Genomic DNA, 14,241 nt, shown 5'->3' with positions numbered 1-14,241 from the left:
CCCCCCTCAAGGTTGAATTTTGACTTTTAATGTAATACAGAGGATTAGGAGCAAATGCCTGGTCTTATACAATGTTTTATTTCGTCGAGATGCTTAAAAGAGCACGCACAGTTCATGTTTCTCTGTATTTTTGCCTTTTTTCCATCTTTCAATGATGTCAGGTGTAAATAATTTAAGTCCTGTAAGTAAATAATGTAAAATCTCTATGCTATGGCACTTCGTTTTCTTGTGATTTGTGCTGAAAGGAGTGTTGACCGTTTTGTGCATTGTGAAATACACCCATCACCTCTCTGGCCAAGCCGTCAATAATGCTGAGCATGTTTGCTTCTTAACCAGAGGGAGCGATCGTTACGTTGAATAATTAGCATGCGTATCCACCTCTCTTCTCACTCCACAGGGAAGGGAAGAAAAGGTGAAAGCTAGGGAGAGAGGCGTTAATTGATATACGTTCCACTCTCTTACGACTTACTTTTATAGGTTATCACCGAACAAGCGTCTAATTTAACATTCACAACAAGGGAGGAGTGACCCAAGCAACCAATTAAAGGCTTTTCCGAATGAATAGAGACCTCTGATAGGAGGATATGGCATATGGACCTGGTCTTGAAGCATCTTGTCTTGAGTGAAAAGCTCCCTGAGGAGGCATTCTATGAAAAAGGTCACATGTAATAGGCTGTGTCGTGAGCCGTGTGTGTGTATCTTACCATTTAAGTGTGTGTGTGTGTGTGTGAGTACCTCTGTTGTAAAGTGTGATGGTAGATGATCTTTTGCACCCAGAAGGAAAAAGTCTTTTGTTGTCACCCTCACTCAGTAATGGGCACCAGTGGGATTCGGCAGACATGAACAAACTGGCAAAAAGGGAAAGATATGAAATTACATTTTTTGTCACTCCATTGACACTTGAAATGTCTAAGATGAAGCGATGCTCAGCTAAAAGAGAGAACAAGGGAGATTGAGATAAATAATATAGTTTCACAAAATCCTGGGCCTGCTCCTCCAAAAGCTATCCCAGTGTGTTCTTCTGCTCCCCTTCTTCATTAATGTGGATGGATGGGCTGGGAGCCAGAGGAATGGGGTGTTTCAGGAAAGTCAATGAGGTTCTAAATGCTTTGATTTCCCTTTTGGGAATGAGACATAAACGTTTAGACGTGTCTAGTGCTGGTGGAACTACTTTGAAACTAGCTTTTCAAGCTATATGTTACTCATTAAGCCAGTCAAGTTTGCCTTTTAGCTACATTAGCTACACTACACATCGGTTTATGGTAGCTTACTAAAAACTGATGAACGTAGTCAATAGTACCTATACCAAACAGCATAAACTGTAGGGCATTGATGTTATACTGCTAAACAAACCTTTGCTATAGCCATTTATTGCATTTATTGTTATTTTAGGTGACATTTTATGAGAGTGTGCTTGATTATTACCTCAGGTTGTTTGGCTAATGCTGTTAGCGCAATAGGTTTTATGTTGTGATCTAAAACTGTGATATAGCATTTTGTCACGCTTTGGTCAATAGCCTAGTTGCTAACACCAAATAACATCAATGTTAAGTTTATGCTTCTTGTCTGTGGCTAACCATTTATTGCATTTTTAGAAGACATAGAGTGTGTTTGATTATTACTTCAGGTTGTTGGCTAATGCTGTTAACACAATGGGCTATACGTTGTGATCAAAAACTGTGATATAGCATTTTGTCACGCTTTGGTCAGTAGTTGCTAGAACACCACAGCATCAATGCCAACATGCTTCTTGTCTGTCTCTACCCATTTATTGCATTTTTAGAAGACGTAAAGGGAGAGTGTGTTTGGTTTGACTAATCCTGTTAGCAAAATACATTCTGAAATAGAATTTTGCTTTGCTCAATAGTTCTAGTAACACCAAACAGCAAATGTTTGGCATTGAATTTTCTTGTCTGTTTCTGCTAAAACATACCCTATAACCATTTATTGCATTTTTAGACATGTAAAGAGAGAGTGTGTTTGATTATTACCTCAGGTTGTTTGGCTAATGCTGTTAGCACAATACTTTGTGTCAGAAAAAAGTGATATACAGTGAGTACGGAAAGTATTCAGACCCCCTTAAATGTTTCACTCTTTGTTATATTGCAGCCATTTGCTAACATCATTTAAGTTCTTTTTTTTCAGCACCCCATATTGACAGAAAAACACAGAATTGTTGACATTTTTGCACATTTATTAAAAAAGAAAAACTGAAATATCACATGGTCCTAAGTATTCAGACCCTTTGCTCAGTATTTAGTAGAAGCACCCTTTTGATCTAATACAGCCATGAGTCTTTTTAGGAAAGATGCAACAAGTTTTTCACACCTGGATTTGGGTATCCTCTGCCATTCCTCCTTGCAGATCCTCAGGTTGGATGGTAAACGTTGGTGGACAGCCATTTTCAGGTCTCTCCAGAGATGCTCAATTGGGTTTAAGTCAGGGCTCTGGCTGGGCCATTCAAGAACAGTCATGGAGTTGTTGTGAAGCCACTCCTTCGTTATTTTAGCTGTGTGCTTAGGGTCATTGTCTTGTTGGAAGGTGAACCTTCGGCCCAGTCTGAGGTACAGAGCACTCTGGAGAAGGTTTTCATTCAGGATATCCCTGTACTTGGCCGCATTCATCTTTCCCTCGATTGCAACCAGTCGTCTTGTCCCTGCAGCTGAAAAACACCCCCACAGCATGATGCTGCCACCACCATGCTTCACTGTTGAGACTGTATTGGACAGGTGATGAGCAGTGCCTGGTTTTCTCCACACATACCGCTTCGAATTAAGGCCAAAAAGTTCTATCTTGGTCTCATCAGACCAGAGAATCTTATTTATCACCATCTTGGAGTCCTTCAGGTGTGCTTTCATGTGTCTTGCACTGAGGAGAGGCTTCCGTCGGGCCACTCTGCCATAAAGCCCCGACTGGTGGATGGCTGCAGTGATGGTTGAATTACTACAACTTTCTCCCATCTCCCGACTGCATCTCTGGAGCTCAGCCACAGTGATCTTTGGGTTCTTCTTTACCTCTCTCACCAAGGCTCTTCTCCCCCGATAGCTCAGTTTGGCCGGACGGCCAGCTCTAGGAAGGGTTCTGGTCGTCCCAAACGTCTTCCATTTAAGGATTATGGAGGCCACTGTGCTCTTAGGAACCTTAAGTGCAGCAGAATTTGTTTGTAACCTTGGCCAGATCTGTGCCTTGCCACAATTCTGTCTCTGAGCTCTTCAGGCAGTTCCTTTGACCTCATGATTCTCATTTGCTCTGACATGCACTGTGAGCTGTAAGGTCTTATATAGACAGGTGTGTGGCTTTCGGTCCAATCAGTATAATCAAACACAGCTGGACTCAAATGAAGGTGTAGAACCATCTCAAGGATGATCAGAAGAAATGGACAGCACCTGAGTTAAATATATGAGTGTCACAGCAAAGGGTCTGAATACTTAGGACCATGTGATATTTCAGTTTTTCTTTTTTAATAAATGTGCAAAAATGTCAACAATTCTGTGTTTTTCTGTCAATGTGGGGTGCTGTGTGTACAATAATGAGAAAAAAAAAGAACTTAAATGATTTTAGCAAATGGCTGCAATATAACAAAGAGTGAAAAATGTAAGGGGGTCTGAATACTTACCGTACCCACTGTAGCATTTTGTCAAACTTTGCTCAGTAGTTGCTTCACCAAACACTATCAATGCCAATAGTTTGTTTCTTGTCTGTTTCCGAAAAAAAAAAAAAAGGGTTGCTATAGGCATTTGCAATTTTAGGAGAGTGTGTTTGATTATTACCTCAAATGTTTGGCTAATGCTGTTAGCACAAATTGCAATACAATTGTGACAGCTGTGATGTATCATTTTGTCTTACTTTTCTCAATAACCAACAACAAACTGTATAAACTCTTGGCATTGATACGTCTCTTTCTTTTCAGCTAAAACAAACCATTGCTTTAGCCATTTATTGCATTTTTTGTGAGTGGATTTTATTGCCTCAGGCTGTTTGGCTAATGCTGTTAGCACAATACATTGTTACAGAAAACTGCAATTGCACTTTGTCATGCTAAATTGCTAATTGTTGGAAAAAGAAGCATGTTACCGCTAAATCTAATTTGCTTTGAAAAAGTTAACTTACTGTATACTGAAAACTGTAGTTACTGTAGGTTTATAACATTTCTTCTACTGATCATAACTAATTAGCAGTGTTAGCATAGATCTCAAATGCGGAATAGGACCAAATCCAAACACTAGCCTTTCTGCGATTTTATAGCCTTAGATGTATTAGTTGTGAATTTGGCTATATTGGAAAATCAGCTAACCTCCAGTCTGAGTGGGATGATTGATTCAGTGTAGACATGAATGAGAATAGTGTTGTTATTTTTCGTTAAGGACCACTGAGTAATAACAAATGTATTTCAGGACTGTGGTTCACAATTTGTGGCCTAATTCATACTTTGTTCATGTTCCTTTCGAGCATTGAATCGCAACGATTAGCTCAGGGTGGCTCTCTCATGGGTGAAGAGCATTTAACCCGGAGAGGTAACTGCTAGTTGTCGGTATTGCTGTTTTAAAAACTTGCCCCTGGCTCTTTTGAAGAATATTTATTCATGTAATTAAGCGTATTGACATAATACAAGAAAATAAGTGCGTATACTTGGTATTAGGAGGCAGCCTTCATTTCTTTTTAATGATGCTACGGCTAATCATGTTTCAAAATCTAATAATAAGTAAAACATTGCAGTTTGCGGCCACAAGCATACTCTAACAGTAAGTTTAATGACACTCACTAATATGTTTAAGCTAGTTGTCTTAATGTTAGCCATCAGGTAGACTTTTTTTTTTTGTGTCATGGTATCTCCTCAGTCATGCTTTAGGTTGCTTTATATGCAGGTTAGTGTCTTGGGTTAAAGGAAGTTCACAGGAAGTGGGACGGTAGGATAAGGTGATATTCTGAAACACCTTCTTCATCTGTATTGAACGTAGTATGTGTGTGGTGGTGTGTATGTGTCACATTTAATACAGCTGGGGCCAATTACTTGTCTGGTGGCTAAACCTGGACCATGTCTGATTACCTCCTAATCTCATACACACACATCAGCAGCAGTGAGACACCTAAGCTTATACACACACCCACACACACCTTCTCCCTCTCTCTGTGGTCATTTTATCTTTCTAACACTGTTTTAAATCCTGTGGAATAAATGTAATGAGGAGCTTTAGGTATTTTTCTTTTTATAAGGAGATTGAGAAAGTTAATCTCTGTTATGTAGGGTTTACTTAGATATAGTTTGGGGACAAACTAATACGTCCTTAATTGGAAGAACTAATTCTAAATAATAGACATGAAATTAATTCAATTAGATTGAATTAAATATGTAAATGTATCATCATATCAATCTTATAATGTCATATATCTTGCTATTTAGACCATATCATATATGATATCATATAAATCATATCAATAGCATGTTCTGTCATCATATCATATATCAATTCAATCATATCATGTCATATATCATGTCATATATCATATCATATCATATCATATCATATCATATCATATCAATCATATCATGTCATACAGACCCTTTCCAAAAACTTAGAATATCATGGAAAAGTTTATTTATTTCCATAATTCCATTCAAAACGTTAAACTTCCATAGATTATAGATTCAGGGCCCACAACTTAAACGATTTCAAGTATTTAGTTGTTTATTTGTACATAATTTGGGCTTCCAGCTCATAAAACCCACGAAAACAGGATTTCCAAAAATTTAAATATTACATGAAATCACACAGTAATTACACAGTGATACCATGGTCATTGAACCAGGTTTTGGTTCTTTTGGCAGTGTGGGCAGGTGCAAATCCTGCTGGAAAATAAAGGAAGCATGAAGTGCTCTGAAAATGTCCTGGTAGACGGCTGCGTTGATTCTGGATATAATAAAGCACAGTGGACCAAAGTCCTCTTTTCTGATGAGAGCAAATTTTGCATCTCATTTGGAAACCAAGGTCCCAGAGTCTGGAGGAAGAATGGAGAGGCACACAATCCAAGATGCTTGAAGTCCAGTGTGAAGTTTCCACAGTCTGTGTTGGTTTGGGGAGCCATGTCATCGGCTGGTGTTGGTCCACTGTGCTGTCCACTCAACGCAGCCGTCTACCAGGACATTTTCAGAGCACTTCATGCTTCCTTCATTTTCCAGCAGGATTTGCACCTGCCCACACTGCCAAAAGAACCAAAACCTGGTTCAATGACCATGGTATCACTGTGTAATTACTGTGTGATTTCATGTAATTATCAAATTTTTTGAAATCCTGTTTTCGTGGGTTTTATGAGCTGGAAGCCCAAATTATGTACAAATAAACAACTAAATACTTGAAATCGTTTAAGTTGTGGGCCCTGAATCTATAATCTATGGAAGTTTAACGTTTTGAATGGAATTTTGGAAATAAATAAACTTTTGTAATAAACCTGTATATCATCATATATCATATCAATCCTATGTCATATATCATGTCATGTATCATATCATATATCATATCATCTCAGCAAATTTTGCAACCAAAATAAATCTAAAATATGAAACCAAAAGTCAAGAGATTTAGATATGAACCACATTCTCGCCTGATAATCAGAGAACAAATTATCTGAGCCATGAAGACCAAGATCTCCATACAATCTGAGCAACAAAAACCTTCCCAGTATCCAATGGAGTTTAATTGCAGTCCAGTAGGTGAGGTTGCACCAAGCTCACGGCAGGTTCGTTCTGCAGTCGTCAGCGGTGCTCCACTGTCAGGCCCTCCATACAATTACCATCCATTGTAGTGGTCTTAAAACTGCGCAGTTGGATATCCAACCACTGCTTAATAAGACACAAAAGCCAGTGCGCGTTCTCCCCGCAGATCTCTTTCACACAACATAACAAGCTGCGGTTAATGAATGCAACAATGCAGGTTTATGATGCATCGAGCAGGGCTTGTCAGCCAGACAGCGAGATTTGTTCCATTTTATGCAGTGCTTAATCATTTTAAACCAGAGGCCGTGGAGATGCTTGACTGGATGCGGAACAATGGCTGTACGGCAGTTCAGATTCGGTTCATGGCGCACAGACTGCAGGATCGTATGGTGCTGTTTTTATGAGCACTCAGACATGATTCAATTTTCACCACCTAAATATATGCATAATTATGTAGGTGGACTTATTAGATTGAAATCTGAAGGATCGTTCACACTGGTAGCCATTTTCAGCGACAAGGCGACTGGAAGTCAATCATTTTCAGGGAGAGTTGGCAAGTTTCAGTGACAGTTGGCAATGCAACAAAGTTGAGTTCAGCTTAATGCAACCGTACATCATAAACATACATTTAAAGGTACTGTAATCGTTCTCAATCCTTACCACTAGTCTTAGCCAATAAATTAGACCTCATTTTGTCCACAGTCCATGTCAGGTATATAAACGCAGTCTCCCTCAAGAAGTTATAAACCCCTTATATTTTGGTTAATAATATATATATATATATATATATTTTTTTTTAATATATATATATCCAAAAGAGTGATGTTTTGAGAGTGATGTTTTAATGTCATTTTTTGTCATTTTTTTAAAAAGAATTGTATATATTAATTATTTGAATTAAATTTTTTTAATTAAAAATTACATTAAAACATCACTCTCACCATCAGTGATTAAAATACAAGTATCATGTTATTTCGATAGTCCACTTTAGACATTCTACGAATTATAATGCAACTACATGTCAACTACCAGTCATTAGAGTATTAGTAGACTGTCTGATCTGCTTAATATCTGCTAAAGGCCCTGATATACTTCAAACGAAGTCATTTCGAACAAAATCCGGCCAAAGCGATGTTCGTTTGGAGTTTGTTTTGGTAGTTTGAAACAGCTTGCCAAAGTGAACTTTCCAGAAAAGAAAAACACCTTCGAACTACCATTGGTCGGTGGTGATTACATAATAGGTAGGTGTGGCTCTGAGGCTCCACCTTCTTTGACGTGGAAATCTTCTCTGGTTCATTTCTTCTGTTCAGTCCGTCGAGGTTCGACATCTGCGAGTAAAAACGTGAGAGCTGCTTTATAGTATAGAAACTGAAGTTGTAATTCTAAATTCTGGTTTTTCATGTTTAATACTGTAAGCTGGTTGCTTTTAACTATCTATTGTATAAAGTCCTATATATAAATAAGCGTGACGTGACTTTACTAGAGTGCCGAATTGTAGCCCAGACAGCAACATGGTGCCAGATGTGGGCCGGATCTGGGCCGACACTACTGTATGTTTTATTTTGATGGTCCCCCAACAGTCATTCTTCTGACTTTAAGTAACTTTGCAAGTACATGTCAACTTATTCTACTAAACCTAACGCTAACCTAACAGTCTAGTAATACTCTAAGGGGAGTTAGTCAACATGTATTTGCAAAATTTAAGGCGAGACACGGCAGGCAAAAACATCGTTTTTTTTTTTACTGGTCAATTTTGAGATTTGGGGATATTTGTCTTCAATAACATGTCTTCTTTCAGACTTGTGTTGAAAAAAAGTCAGAAATACACATTTAGGTCTTTATTTTACTACACTTTGTCTGTTTGCTTCTGTAGATTTCTCATAAATTCAACAAAAGTTCCCGTTCTTAATCAACGTGCTGCTCCGCGATCTCTGCCGTCAGCCTGTCATCAGAAGCACCGTTAGGAAGCTCCCTCTCTTGTGTACAATCCTGTCGGATCCAAATATGGTAATTTCCTTTCTATCAGCAACCAATCGTGAAAGTAAAAGGGCTGAATGCGCAATCTCATTGGCTGATGATAAATCTTTAAAGCCCGTTTTCTCAAAATGAATTTTCTCTCATACTCCAAGTCCGAAATCTCCACTTCAGTTCACCTATATACACCAGTCTTGTACCTAGTTATATTATGAAGACATTTACAGAGGGATTTGTAAATATATTATTCCTAGCCTGATTTATATAACATTTTATTCCAAAAAACATGGCGAAAATCATTTTTTTAAGGCTATTGACAGTATTTTCTGATTTACAGGATAACAAAAGTAGATATCCATAAATCCCTCTGTAATTTTTTTCCCATCTAATATGTGAACACAATGAAAAAATAATTTTTAACCTGGCTTTATCCAATACTCAGATATCGTTTTTTTAAATATATGCAAATTAGTGCATATTTGATTAGATATTGCCTGATTTGCATATTTAAACATTCAATTACAGAAAACTTGTAATACATTTTTTTCTCATCTTAATGTAGGTAATCAACTGGGAAAGTTTCATTGTGATATCTGCTAGTTAAAAAATTTACCCTATTCACCTGTAGTGTCTCGCCTTAAGAGGAATATCGAAATAAAGTATACAAACATGCATCCAGTATATCAAAACTGTCACTATAACTAGCACATCATTTACGATTATTAGTGTCCGTCCAGTATTAGTGTCTCTTTTGCATTCCTTCTATCCATATCTCTTTATCGCAGGTCAAAGCAAATGATTATTTTTATAGAGGCAATCTGCCTCTATGACTGTTTTAGTTACCAAGCAACATGGCGATCCAAGTTGGTGTATTTCGCTTAAATTAGATGCCGCTGATGAGACTTAATGAGATGAATGGCTGTAATGGAAAGCTTGAGCTTTACATTCTTGTTTCATTCTACAAAGCACTCATTACAACAGTGACCCATGGCGGAGTCTATTAAAACCAAGCAGGCAAGTTCAGGCGCAGTGTGTGTGTTTGCAAACCGCATAATCCTTGTTTTCTGGTCTCCCTGGTCTTTTCGTTTATCACTAGTGGGGTTTTGCCAGAATGCGTTTATGTATGATTCATGACCGTTTCAGGATCGGGCCTTGTTAGGGTGCAATTTGGAATCCCTTGCAAAGTACAGAGTGAAAGGAGTAAGGAAAACAGAATTGCAGCTCCCAAAAGGCACAAATGAAGTGGCTGTATTTTAGAGATGGCGAGAGGTGGGAGAGTCTCCGTAGGAACTCAAACCCTTTTTTTTTCCTTTTTTTTTCTGAGGCACATTTCTAAAAGCTACTTAAATGTCCTAATTTAACTAAGGCTTAATCCTGGCTTAATCTAAACCCTGTCTGTGGAACCGGGCCATAGTGTATTATATATGAGCTCTGTTGCACTTAGTTGGCACAACAGTCTTTGTTTTTGTAAAACCAAGTTATTTGAGCTATGTTATCCACTTTGATTTTTAAAGCTCTTTACTTTTACTGAATGCAAAAATAACCGTCTCAGTACTTTCTAATCTTATTTTTCCTAAGGTGTTAAACAAACAAACAAACATTTGAAACAATGCTGATGCTTATTGGGGTCAAATACATTTCATTATTTTATTATTAATTGACTTTGGCCTAGCACATTCCTATTTTAGTTTTCAAAGCCATTTTTCACTCTTATTTTGGCAGGTGCTTTTAAGATTTCTGTTACAACCTCTTTTGCAAAGCTATATTGCATTTTGACAAATTCTCAAAACAACCTGAACCCAAATGTACTGACGGAAATGCAGAGATGTAGGTGCGACACACACACAACAGCAAAAGCATTAATAAGGTTTTGAAAACTTTTGAAAATCTTTTAAATGCATTTGTTTTGTGTTTTGTTGTGCTTTTTTTGTCTTGTTTTTTTATTTGTTGTGTTTGGTTTTGTTTTGTTGATTTTTTTGTTTGTTTTTGTTTTGTGTTTTTTTTTTTTGTTTGTTTTGTTTCGTTTAGGTTTTTTGTTTTGTTTTGTTGTTGTATTTGCTTTTTTGTCTAGGAATACATCTATCCAATCTTTTTTGGTTTCTGAAGTTTGTGATCACCCAATAGGCGTGTTTATTGATGTATAATTTGTATTATTGATGTATAATATAATAATATTTATTGATGTATAAATGTCAACAGATGTTTATCTATCTGACAAGAGAAAGTTGGAAGTTCAACATAGGGTTAGTTCACCCAACAATGAAAATTCTGTCATTAATTACTCACCCTCATGTCGTTCCAAAGCCGTAAGACCTTACCTTTTTCTTCGAAACACAAATTAAGATATTTTTGATGAAATCCACGAGCTTTTGTACACACCCACATAGACTGCAACGTTATTACCACTTTCTAGGCCCAGAAAGGAAGTGAAGACATCGTTAAATGTGACTACAGTGGTTCAAACTTAAAGGGTTAGTTCACCCAAAAATGAAAATTCTGTCAGTAATTACTCACCCTCATGTTGTTCCAACCCCGTAAGACTTTCGTTCATCTTCAGAACACAAATTAAGATATTTTTGATTAAATCTGAGAGCTGGATCACTCCTCCATAGGCTTCTAAGGCATTATAACTTGCTGGCCCAGAAAATGTATTAAAGACATAGTTAATATAGTATAAAGTAACTACAGTGGCTCAATCTTAAGTTTATAAAGCGACGAGAATACTTTTTGTGCGCAAAAAAAACAACTTTTCACGTAGTAAAACAGCGCAGCGCATCTGTGTTGTACGTCACACGTAGGCTCACTATTGGCGACGCTGGTCATGTGTGTGATGCGTGTGACGTACAACACAGAAGCGCTGCGCTGTTTTACTACGTGAAAAGACTCGCGTAAACCCCAAGAATAACTACTTTATTCAACAATTTCTTCTCTTCCGTATGATTCCCTGACGCTGTACAGGTGAGCAACATGACACATGCGTGTGATGCTGACGCTGGAGCTGGCCAATAATGAGCCGGCGTTCTGACGTAGAACCCAGAAGCGCTGCACTGTGTTTACAAACATGATCAGCGTCAGAGACGCTTTTACAGTTGGCACAAAATGCCGCAGCTCGAGTTTTTACCAAAACTTCTGAACATATTTTTCCTGTTTTACAAAAATTGCATCAGCTCCCAGTTAAATTCCGTGTAAATTTTTTAATTTTACTTTTCACTTACAAAGCACTTAACAAATTAACTCCTTCATATCTTCTAGATCTTGTTCATATACATACTCCTTCCCGCATTTTAAGATCGGCTTCTGCACTTACACTTGTTCTTCCACACACTCGAAGCTCAGAAAGCTCTCTGATTTCATCAAAAATATCTTAATTTGTGTTCCGAAGATGAACGAAGGTCGTACAGGTTTGGAACAACATGAGGGGGAGTAATTAATGACAGCATTTTTATTTTTGGGTGAACTAACCCTTTAAGTCTTTTTGAACTGAAAGTTACAGTATGTTCAAGTTCTTTTTATCTCAGAAAACCAAAGAAAATTTTGATTTGGTCATGATATGACCTCTTTATATCAGTCAAAACTGCCCTGAGCTAAGGAAGAATAACTCCTGAGCAATCATGTTTTACATCTTTGAATCTGTTGAATATGTGGCCCTGTGCTTGTTTAGACCTTTATGCGCCTCGTTCTCTGTTCCTGCCTGTCAGTGAAAGAGCGGTTCTTAGGAGGGTAGGTGGCTGGAGCTGTGCCAGTCACGACTGGAAGGAGGAGAGAGAGAGCGATAGATAAGAAGAGGAAGGAAAGAGCAAGGCTCCTTACATTGCACTCCCTCCTGCTGATGCCAAGAAAATGGTGGGTTGACGCACACACCGCCTCACACAATGTGAGATAAGCATGCATGGATTCATTATAAAGCAACAAGACCACACACCCAGGGCAGGACTTAGGGGGCTGGGGTCCCTGGGCTTGAGTTTATGCCCTACTTACGCTACAAACATCATCATGGAGTAGCACAAATTACACAAAAATTTAAATATGCTTTGAGGTTCCTAGAACAATTAATATGCAACATGCCTATAGTCAAAGTTTAGTGGTAGGCTAATATTAAATGGTCATTATAATACAATATAATGCAGGATGCGCTCTCTCGGTTGAGAGAAGATCAAAACTCTAATAATAAAGCCAAGAGAAAACTGTCTTTTTAAATTCATTGTCATAGCTATCTGTCCTCTTATGTCAGATTCTTAAATTTAGTCAACAAATTCAATCAGAATGCAAAGACACGGTGTATGACTATTATGACCAAATAAAAGGAAGTCGGTATCAATAAAATCCATTTTTGGATTGACGCAGGCTGTTTAGACATGGCATGTATGGATTTACACAGCAAATTATAATTGCATAAATTATGTTAAGAGATGTTTTAAATGTAATTTTTTTCATGTAGAAATATGAAATGATTGAAAAAAATTTAATAAGTCTACTTTTTAACTATGAAACTAACACTGCCAGTAGGTGGCGGCAAGTGTCCATCTTAATGAGGGAGTTGAATCCTTTATTCAACCGATTCGTTCAAAAATCCTAATTCGTTTAACATAGCAAACGACTGTATTTATGAATGGGTAGCCTAATTGAATAATTTACTCCTCTGATTCTGTCAAAAATGCAGATATTTTGAGTTCTGCTGTTTGTTCTATTTTCTTTGACGGAGCAAAAACAGAATGTATCTATAAAAGTTACTCAGGAACTTTATTGAACTGTTGTATAAATGTCACATTTGCGATTGTGCAGATGTTCGGAAAAACAGCACTCTTGCTGGTGTGATAACTCACATAGGCTTGTGTTATAAATATATAAATGTATAACTCATAGGCCTAAATGTTTTTATGACATATGCCTATTCCTATATTGTGATGGCAGTGGAGAGAGCGCTCAAAACTCTCCAGAGCACATAATTTAGTGAAAAAAATTATAGAAATGATCATTCTCTGTAAAGTAATGAGACGTGAACATATTAGAATTTATCAAGATTTTTCTAAATGTGCGCTCTTTTGGACTAAAAGCCTAATTGCAGCTGTTTAAAGTAGCCGATCGCAATGGAGCGGATGCGGATCAACACGCGTGTTATTCTATGTGAAATAAAGATAAATATCAGGTTGCGCAATTTGATTATGTCCTCGAAGCTCTCAGTCAGAGGATATTGGTATTTTATTCGAAACTATAGCCTTTTAAACTACTCCGTGAGCGTGGAAAGACGCGTTTGGCGCGCGCACGCTAAAGTCACTACTTTGGGCTGATTATGGCACTTGCTCGCACATGGCCAGACAGTGGAAATACGGATAATAATTTCTAGATATCTGGCATACAAGTTAACCGAACTAAACAAACGAACGAAATAGGGTAAGGGAAGCATGGGCTGCAGCCCAGTCAAGCCCAATGGTAAGTCTGGCCATGCACACACCGTTGTGTTTTGTTTAGCGACCGACTATTCCAGTTTTATTGACAGAATCTGTGGACTTCTATAAGAATTCCTGCAATCATTTTAAAGTGAAGAATTGTGGAAT

This window comes from Rutilus rutilus (genome assembly GCF_951802725.1).
Source record: "Rutilus rutilus genome assembly, chromosome: 8".
Classification (NCBI taxonomy): Eukaryota; Metazoa; Chordata; class Actinopteri; order Cypriniformes; family Leuciscidae; genus Rutilus; species Rutilus rutilus.
This window is presented reverse-complemented; position numbering follows the sequence as displayed.